This window comes from Phalacrocorax aristotelis, chromosome 2 (assembly GCF_949628215.1).
Source record: "Phalacrocorax aristotelis chromosome 2, bGulAri2.1, whole genome shotgun sequence".
NCBI lineage: Eukaryota > Metazoa > Chordata > Aves > Suliformes > Phalacrocoracidae > Phalacrocorax > Phalacrocorax aristotelis.
The window spans coordinates 155,221,664-155,231,495 of NC_134277.1; positions in this window are offsets into that span (position 1 = coordinate 155,221,664).

The following is a 9,832-nucleotide window of genomic DNA, read 5'->3' on the forward strand; positions in this document are numbered from 1 at the left end:
CTTCACCAGAAGATATCGAGATGATGGAACTCAGGATTCCTGATAAACTGGTGCTCAGAGCTCTCCCAAGAGGGGCAGCTCTGGATTTAACCAGATACACCTGTGTAAAAGGTCTGATTTTTGCATGTTTGGATGAAATGGCAGCTCCTTCTGCGTGGAAGGCATGCTTTGAGTGAGTGAAGACATGGTTACCATTTTTGAGTGATGTCAAGGCTGGTTGTGAATGTGCACAGCAGCAGAAATTTGCCTGCTCAGCTCTATCTAGATGCTAACCCAGTGCCCAGGGCATTGCACATAGTGCCCAGGTTAGGCAACAGCAGAGCTGAGAATTTAAAGATCCACGTTTTAGATGAACGGGTTATGTTAAGCACTTCTTATCCTTCAAGTAAGTGATTGAATCTCATATACACAGAGTTCCTGTGCATTGCTCAACAGACTCTTTAAGTTGTTGCAGAACATTAAGTTCTCATCCCTCCCTACTTGAGTATGACATTTGATTTGAGCACTGAGCTGCCATCCTCAGCTGGTTTCCAGTGCCTGAAATCTACGACACACTCCCTTTAGTGAGGCTCAGACACAAGAATTTGCCTGGTTTAATCTAGTTTCAGGATTGAGGCTGTTAAGGAGGAGAACAGTCACAACCACTATCCAGAATATACAAGTTTAAAAAAAAAATCAATGTGAAGAGACAGTCCTCCTTCTCTCTAATCATTCTGAACAGATGCTTAATTTTACATGAAGCAGGCTGGGTGTGTGTGATGCTAGGTTTTCTATAATTAACAATCTTTTTGTAGCTCTGGTAAAAAGTTGTCATTCCAGAGGGATAGGTAGAAGCCAGAAAATTATTTCATTCAGTGCTGAGCATGTTGATATTGTGGTGCTGTCTCTGTAGCCCTTCAAGCCTGGTGGCATTTCATGACCATTTCAGAAGGTGTGCTATCAGATAGACAGGATTCAGGAATACACCAAATGCTCATTTTGGGCCCCAAATACAAGGAGGAGCTGCTTGCTTCACCATAATTATCAGAGACCACCCTTTTTTCTAATGCTCATTAGCCCTGGTGTCCCATCAGAAGGACTAAATAAATTCCCTCCCCTCTTTGCTCCTTTCTCTCCCCAATTAACCCTCATCCTGATTGTTCTGGGGAATTTGTTGTGTTTAACCTTTCTGCTGTCACCTCAGACTGAGGTGTGAGGTGGCCCCACCAGCGTGGTTTACTCTCTGAGCACCACAGTAAGTTGCAGACAGAAGAGCAAAGTTTGTTAAGAGCCACTTTGCCGAGTGCCTGCAGAAGCAGCGGATGTCAGAAGTAGAAGCAAAGAACTGCTGCTGTAAAGCTGATGGCAAGGAGGCAACTGCACTGCCAGACATCACTAATTATCAGCTCTGTGATCTCTGATGTATTTAAACACCTAAGATTCAAGCAACTTTGTACCACAGGCGTGCATACGCATGGGGTGCACCATACGGCAGAGCACGACTTGGTGGTCCTCAGGTACAGCTCCAAGCTGGCCGGCACAGCCACCCAGCCACAGCGGTGCTCTAGGGAGAGCCTCTCTCCTTGATGCAGGGGAGCTGGGCTCATGCTACTGTGAGATATGAAATAATATGAAAGCTTTGGCATTCCTGCAGGGCTGATTTGCTGGGGTGCACTGGCACAGCAGGATCCACAGGTGCTCACCTATATCCATGCTGTCGATAGCCCTTGAGACTTTTAATCTTCCCTGTGTCCAGATGCTGTCCTGCTGTGTCCAGCACAAAGACGTGCTGCTTCTTCACTTTTAGTATGATGAATTCTTAGTGCAGCTTAGCTTTCCATTTCCTTTCAACCTTCTTTACCTTGTCCTTTCCCACAGTGAAGTCTTTCTGTTGTCCAGTTATTATAGGTTTTTCTCGGCTGCAAGCCCCTAAATGGTGTTTTTTTGACTAGTCAGGCATTGAAAAAAGCGAGGAGAAAGTCCCCTGCCCTCAGATCTGTTACTCACAATCCCACAGTCTCCCAGCTTCTGTATTCTGTTGGCTACTGGAAAATATCCAGCACTTTTACTTCTAGACATTGTAGGGCAAGACCCTGATAGCCTTATACTCGTAACAGGGGGACATCCTATCTCATGGGGAGTTCTTCCTGCCTCCATCAGGCTCTTGATGCAGCAAGCTGCAGCATGAGACAGGACACCCATGTCTCTCCTGCCTTTTTGTCTTCTTTGCTACTGCTTTGTAGTAAAGAATGTGGTTTATTTTATAATTAACCTCTTTTATTCACCTGTTTGGGACTTTAGAAAAAAAAAATGCTGTTTTTTCTGGCACGCATTTGCTTGGTCAGCACGTTTTCGCAAACTTACACATGACCAGGTCTGTCTTGAGAAAATACCATTTCTCACTTGGCCAGCAGAGAGAGCAGTCAGCATTTGGTGGATGGGCGGGTTGGGATGCTTGGCCACAGGCACTCTCCTGCACGCTCAGCCCTGCCAGTAGCTCTTACAGTTAAAAAAAAATAGTTCTGACAGCCTTGCAGAGGTGATCTGCATCTTGCAAGGTTGGGGCTAATGGATTACGTATTGCCCTTGACTGCCTTGACTGTCTGTCAGTGCAAGTCCTTCCAGCGCATCAAGGGCTACATGCCAGGACCGTCAAACCACCTACCAGTTCTTTGGGATCTGTTCAGCATTCACAATCCCCACTGAAATGGGTGTGTGGCACCTTAGAATATCAGACTAATTGCTTCGCTATCAATTTATGGACTTCAGAGACTAAATTTAGGCACATGGGATGCTGCAATGTGATCTGCATTATTAAGGAGGCAGGGAGGCGCTGGGGTGCATTTGTATGAATCAGATTCCAGGATGAGAGCCCCGTCGCAACATTATGACCTGCATGGCCTCCTCTCCTCACCCCCTCGTCATCCGGCCAGAGCCTCATGCATGCTCTGAAGCACTGTTGCTCTCCAAGTATCTACTGTAAAACAGCCATCTCTGGGTCCACTGTTCTTTTGTTAGAATGACTTTTGTCCAAATTTTATCATTTTTTGTAGTTTTTTTTCCCCTGCCTTTTCAGCAAACACTGGTTGTAGACTGAAAGACCTAAGAAAGCTGTACCAGGGAGTAGGAGGGAGGTGTGAAAATCCCACCATTCCCGAGACACCATCCAAGATCCAGGTGGTGGCTGTCCCCTGCGACTGGCACAAGCCATGCTGCCAGAGGGGAGGACCTGCAGAGCATCACTTCACACATCGCCCAGCTGAGCAGATGGCTCCAGGTTTGGTGGGGTTGCCCTCCTACGACACTTTGGATCCGCAGGCTTGGAGAATCTCATTTCCTCTTGAGGTGAAACCTGTCTGGACATCTGTCTCTCTTCAGGTAATTACCTGCTCAGAAACTTGAGGGAGGGAATGCTGGTCATTTTCTTCTCCCTTCTGGCTTCCTCCTTATGCAGGAGTTGGCCCAGTTGAGGCCAAGGTTAATGAAGCATACCCAGAGAGTGAGTGTCTGGTGACATCTGCTCACGTTTGCTCCGCAGCTGCGTGCACCCTTTGCCGTGGAGCTCGGCTCTCAGTGAAGGTTTTCATTTGTGATCATGGAGTCAGAAGCGAAGCTCTCCATACAAATGCAGCCTTTCAACAAGTTAAGTGCAGCCACAGTGTTGTTCTGGAAAATCTCTCCAGTTTGACCTAAGATAAACAAATATGGTTGCTTAAGTATCCTCAATGTTTCCTTATACTTACAGTAGGAAATACCTTGGATACTGAGGGCAGCTAAAACAAATCTTACTTAGTTATCTAAGGCTTCTGGCAAGTCCCTGAGTTTCTGAGTGAGCTAAGCCACTTCCTAGGCATGAAGTGTACCGAGCTTCATTTTATACCAATAAAAATAAGCATTCAAAGGACCTGAGCTGTGAACTGTCACTCACAAAGTCTGAGTCAAGCAGCATTGTTCACCTGAAGCTCATTTTGAGTGTCTGGCGCTGGTGTAGTGGGAGATGAGCAGGGTGTTTCCGATGAGCTGGATTCCTGACATATTACTTAAAAGCAGGAAATGCTCATTTGGCCTGGTTCAGCATCATACCGGCCTTCCCATGCAAGACTATATCTGGAACCCAAACACTGCAATAAAGCAGAAATCATTATATGTTATTTTTTTTAAACAGCCTACACAGTAAGAAGATGGTAGTTATCTCAGCCTTCCCTTCTTTTTAGCATGCAATTGTGGCGGCGTGCTTCCCACCATCTCAGCTTGGCTGCTGAAATGGCAGCACACCAGCTCCACGCTTGGAGCCGTCCCGAGAAAATGTTCTGCTGCGGCTTTTAACCATTTAGCTGTAAAGCTCCCTCTGCTTCCACCGTTTCTAACTGCTGGGGTGAAGCAAGGGTTTCCAGCCCTTGTTTATAGCCAGTGTAATCAGTTTGGCTATTTATACTGTACTCATCACAGAGCACTTTGCTGTATGAAATGGTCATATGCTTATATTTATACCAGTGCAAAAACAAAAGTCATCACAAATCGAGGAGGCGGCATTCAGAGTATTTTTTCCTTGCTACGTGATGCTTTTTCTTTGGCAATTCAAACTTTTATCAGGCAAAGTCATGCTCCTAGGAAGAAAGTACAGCCCACTGTAAGTCAGGAATCCCACTGGTGTTTATCTGCACTTGTGTTTTTGTCTTGCGTGAAGTAAGTGCGACTACTTAGTCAAGTAGTTTCTACCAGCTGCTACCTCGGTATGAATATGCAGCACTGCCAGCAAAGTCCATAGAGTTGTCTTAGTACAGCTGAAAGCAGAGTTTGATCTGCTCTGCCAGAGGTACTAAAAATACCTTTTAATATGCTAAGGTATGTGTCTGGCCAGAAGTTGTTTTCAAATGCATGGTTCCATGGAGTTGCTACAAAGTAAACGGAGCCCGACCAGCTTGTTCCTGAGATGCAAAACAACCACTGCTGGGACCGGCTGCAGGGTCCAGCCTCTCTCCTGGCTGTGGGGCACCAGCACAGTGCTCCCCCGGCCGTGTTCCCAGCAGTAGGTTAGGAAGAATGGACTTGGGGGGGATCTGCAGTGCCCTGTCTGCTGTGTTTGTCAGAGGTGTTTTACTGGGAAGATTGTTTCCTTAATCCTTGTTCTCATTTAACTTATTTGATAATTATTAAATAAAAAAGCCCAGGTTGGGGATTTTTGATATCTGAAAGGCCAAGTGAGGGACTTGGTTCCCAGCAGAGAAGAGCCACGCACAGTGGCAGCACCCACTGCTCGCCAGCCTCTCCAAGCTCACACCGTGCACAGAGGTCAGATCACGGATGGAGGCAAAGCACGGAGGCAAAGCCCCAGCCTCCTCTGAGCCACTGCCAAAGGCTGCATGAGCAGGGTGAAGCAGTTGCCTGCCCCGACGGCTGCAGAGCCTGAGTGGAACCTCTCTGCCGATGCTCTCTGCAGCCTCGCTGCTTTGAACCGTGGCAGAAACCCACGGTGGTGGAATGGCTCGGCCTAGCCCTGGCCATGCAGGTGCAGGTCCCCAGCGCTTGCCGGGGCTACCATGTTCCTGTCACTGTCACCATGCAGGGCAATATAGGCAGTTGAAATGGCAGAAAATTACTATCCCACTGGGGATGCTTGCTGGCTGTACAGAAATCCTCAGAAATGGGGATTATTTGTGCTCATTCAATGAGCAAATGTCCTAGCTTAGCAAGTGGAGTCCACGGCAAAAACCCAGACGTGGAGCTTGTCCAGCCTTGAGGCCATCTGAGGTCCTACACGTGACAAAAGCGGACGTGTGGTGTCCAAAAGAGTTGTCACCATCTTCTTTGTCACTTGGTCTTGCTGAGAGGGCATCATTGTATCTTGCAGTAAGGTCCTCTGCCTTGCCTGCATAGTGCAGTAGAGCCTGCTCCCAAATAATGTTGTAACTACTCGCTGCTGCTTAATGCTGTTTAGAGATTGATCGATGGAGCTCCAGCGGTATGGCCATCAGCACGGCTGGATTAGCAGGTGGAAGCTTTGTTTCTAGCTTTCTGTAATAAAATACCACTGTGCTGTGTACCTGCTATACTGCGTGCTGTGGCAGGCAGGCTAGTTAGGGTTTCACTTCCAACTTAAGAAAATGAGGGCAAAGGGTAATAAAATATTAAGTGGGATGCAAGATCCCAGCTGATGCAGTTCACCAGGTAACCTGAGGATGGGCTGGAGGTAAAAGTGGCTTCCTGAGATACCTGAGAGGGTATTACAGCAAAACACAAAACACCATGGCCACAAGAGGAGCTTTGGCATTCCTCCATCAGTTTCCAACACCAAGAGACTTCAAGGCTAACACGTGTGCTCATGGAGAGGGACCCAAATGAGGACCCTTGGAATAGCTGTATCCTTTTCTATTCAGATTTCCACCTCCTCCGTAAATCAAACACCATTTCTGGCTGCGTTAAGACTGTCAAGCAGGCTATACTTACATCAGGCAGAATATATTCACAAAAAAAAAAAAAAAAAGAGGTTTGTGATTAATGCAGACACATTCCTTCCCCACCACAGGATGAGCCATGTCCTGAAGCCTCTCCCTCAAGCAAAGCTGCTGCTGACAAGAAAATTATTGCCCTCCCTTACACTACTGAGCCAGGCTTCTGAAAGACAGCCTTTATTAATTGTGTGTGTGTCTGTGTGCCTCTCTATGCATACGTATCTAGACGACTTCTTTCACAGCAGTGTGTTTTGCAGTGGGTATTGGCTCCCATGCTTGCTAAGCTCACCTTGGCATTAGCAATGAGCGATGTTAAATCATTTCCTCACCGCTCCCATTAGCAGTTGGCTCCTGAGGAGGCCCCACAGCTTGGCTGCTGCTACCTGGCCAGGTGTAAGGGATGCTGCTCCACTCTCTCTATGGCATGGCATGGGCATGTAAATCCAGATAAATTGAGGCCCTTTCCTTTCCAAGGGTCTTAGGCCAACATTTTACAGGACTTCTAGTGGTTTTAACTCCCATCACCCCCCACTTGCCCCCGTCCCATACCCCTTTGCAAACATTTAAAGATGTTTTTTTTTCTGATCTAAGCCATGCCAAAGCTTGGTTCCTTCAGAAGACAAACTGGCAGTGGAAACACTGACAATTATATAAGCAAATATTGTATTGCTTAAAAAACTTTATTTAGACTGCGCCATTGTGGGGGGAGTCAGTTTGTTGGCTGGTTTTTTTGTTTCTGGATGGTGTTAAAGACACCATAAAATTAGCTACGTATTATTCCAGTGATTTGTACACTTCATAGTCATGTGCCTTCAAAGTTAAAAGCAATCATGATAAAATCAAGCAAATAAAGAGTCCTCAGGAGGACCTAATTCCTTTCCTCCATGCTCCCCGCAGCCACCAAAGCCAACGGGGGTCCCACGAGGGCAGGAGCAGCAGAGCCCAGGCTGAGCGGTGCAGATGATCCTTGGGAAGGCTTTGTTGCTCTGCCACAGGGATATTAATGTTTCTGGCCAGCTGGCAGTGTGTGTGGCGAGCCTAAACAGTTTGCTCCAGCAAAGAGTTGCAGACGAGGGAGGCAAGTTGTGCATGAGCTAAACAGGGTCCTCACGATAGTGCCCAGCTGGGTGAGGGCTGTCTCTGGCCAAGGGCTGTGGATGCCAGTGGGACTAAACACAAAGGCTCGCAGCACCCTCAGGGAGAAGCGGACACGGGCAGAAGGAGATGCAGCTGTCTGGGAGGACAGTGGTTTTACAGCGGGGCAGGATGCTCACCTGGTGCCCCTGATGGGGCTCCCAGCCAGAGTCCTGGCAGGGTTGAGAAAGGCTTGGAAGTACACCATTGTGGGTATGTTGGAGGGTCTGAGGAAACAGCTCAGAAGCAGTATTGAAGATTCTTGCAGTACTTCTTTTGATCATGGTGTGTTTTGCATCCAAACAGCAGCCATTTTCTTTCTGAGCAGACCCGCTGTTTGCACTAGTTCAGGCTTAATTTGTGCTCTGGGATCATTGCAACAGGCTTCTGAAACTGGGCTCTTACCCTGTATGTCAGTGGACAAAGCAGTATCGGTGTGCGGCCGCCTATGGTAAGCAAGCCTTCAGGCTCTTACTTTCCTGAAGGGCCAAGAGGGGGAGTTTTGCATTTTTGCAGTCTCTAATTCAAATAAATAATAAATAAATTTGTAAATATTTTAAAAAGTCCTTGAGGCCTTAGGCAGTCTGAAGTGAAGGGGTGTAAGGTGCTGTTACACCCAGGGTGGTTACAAACCTGCTCTGCCTGGCTCCATGTGCCGGGGGCGGGTGGCACACGGTGGCTTCTCCCTTGCAGCTATCGCACGTGCACGTGCATGTGTGTGAAACCGATTAACTTGGCTTTTCTTTTCTTGTGAATGTTCAGCATAAGCAGGGAATAAAAAAATGCAACTTTTCTGCAGGAACCAGAGGAAACAAGTTACTGCCTGGGTGTAACTGAGGGCAGATTCTGGCTCATTATTTTCTGTGACATGATTCCCACGAGGTCTTATGGAAACCCAGGGTTTTTTTTCTTTCTCTTTTTTCTACTGCCTTGAACTCTCCAAAATACTCTACTGTAACATATTTTCCCCAGTCACATGTGTTAGTGAGGAGAGAAAAGGTTAAATTCTCCTTTCGTACTATAATGTAATTCATTTCCTGTTTTTCACAACTGTCTAGACACAGATCTAACGAGCATTAACCCTGAATCCCACCATTGGGTTAAAAATAGAGGCTTTAAATATAAAAGTGTGTGGTAAGAGAAAGATTGTAGGTTTCTACCTACTGCCAGGAGCCAGTTCTTTTAAAGGAGAACCATTTAATTGTCTATAAGCAAGAAAAAAACAAATAAAAGGACTTCAGTTTCAGAGGTTTAAAAAGGCTACTTGTTGCTTTATATACACCAGCAGCAACACTGGTGCTGCTGTGCTGTGGTACAGACAGGTTGATTCCCCTTCAGGAGTTTTACTTGTCTGGATTTACACCTCCAGCTATATCCAAAAAAAGAAATAATAAATTCCACTTCATCAAGAGAGCTATAAAAAGACCAGGAGAAAGTAATTTAAGAGATAACCCACGCTGAAAACTGTGGTCAGGTTCTGGTGGGAGACCCCTGGACAAAATGTCCACCGGGCCCAGCTGAGGAGGGTTCCCCAAACCCCAAGGGGAAAAGTGATTGCTGTGGGACCAAGAGGCACCTCATGTTGGGACAGCAAGGCCACAGTGCATCGGGTCCTAGCCTGCCAAAGCATTTAAACGCTTGTTCAGTCGTGATCAGACCCAATGGGACTCTTATCAGATTAAGCAGGATCACGGCTGGGCTGGACTTGGGCCTCAGTCAAGCCTGGCAGTTGCCCTGCAGGTCCATAGGCCCCTCTGACACTCTTCCTGCAGGCTGGGCAATTTCTGGCCCATAACATGAGCTAAATCCCACACAAAAAGGTGCATTTTTCCTGTGGAAGAAAAGCAAGGAGAAAACAAAACTGCAGCCCACCCCAGCCCTGGGTGCAGGCAGGGAACAAGGAGGCTTCTAGGCCTTCACTGACAGCATTCCCATCAAAGCATACCCACAGAGACTTCACTTTTTATGTACTTCATGAATAAGCTTATTCTTGTAGGCATATATTTTTAACACAATGCTCAAAAGCCCTGTTAAAATAAGTCAAAATTCATGGTGTGCCATGAAGAGGAGGAACTCGCATTTCCTGCACTGACTGCATTTCTCCATCTGTAAACACAAACCCCACAGGGTTGTTTGTTTATCCTGTGAAGCTGGGAGTGGGTGTCTTTCCTGTCCCGCCACCCATTTTCTGCAGTCGCATGAAAGCAGCAGCAGCCCCAGGCCAGACCTGCCACTTTGGCCGCAAAACATGTGAGTGCTGCTCCCCT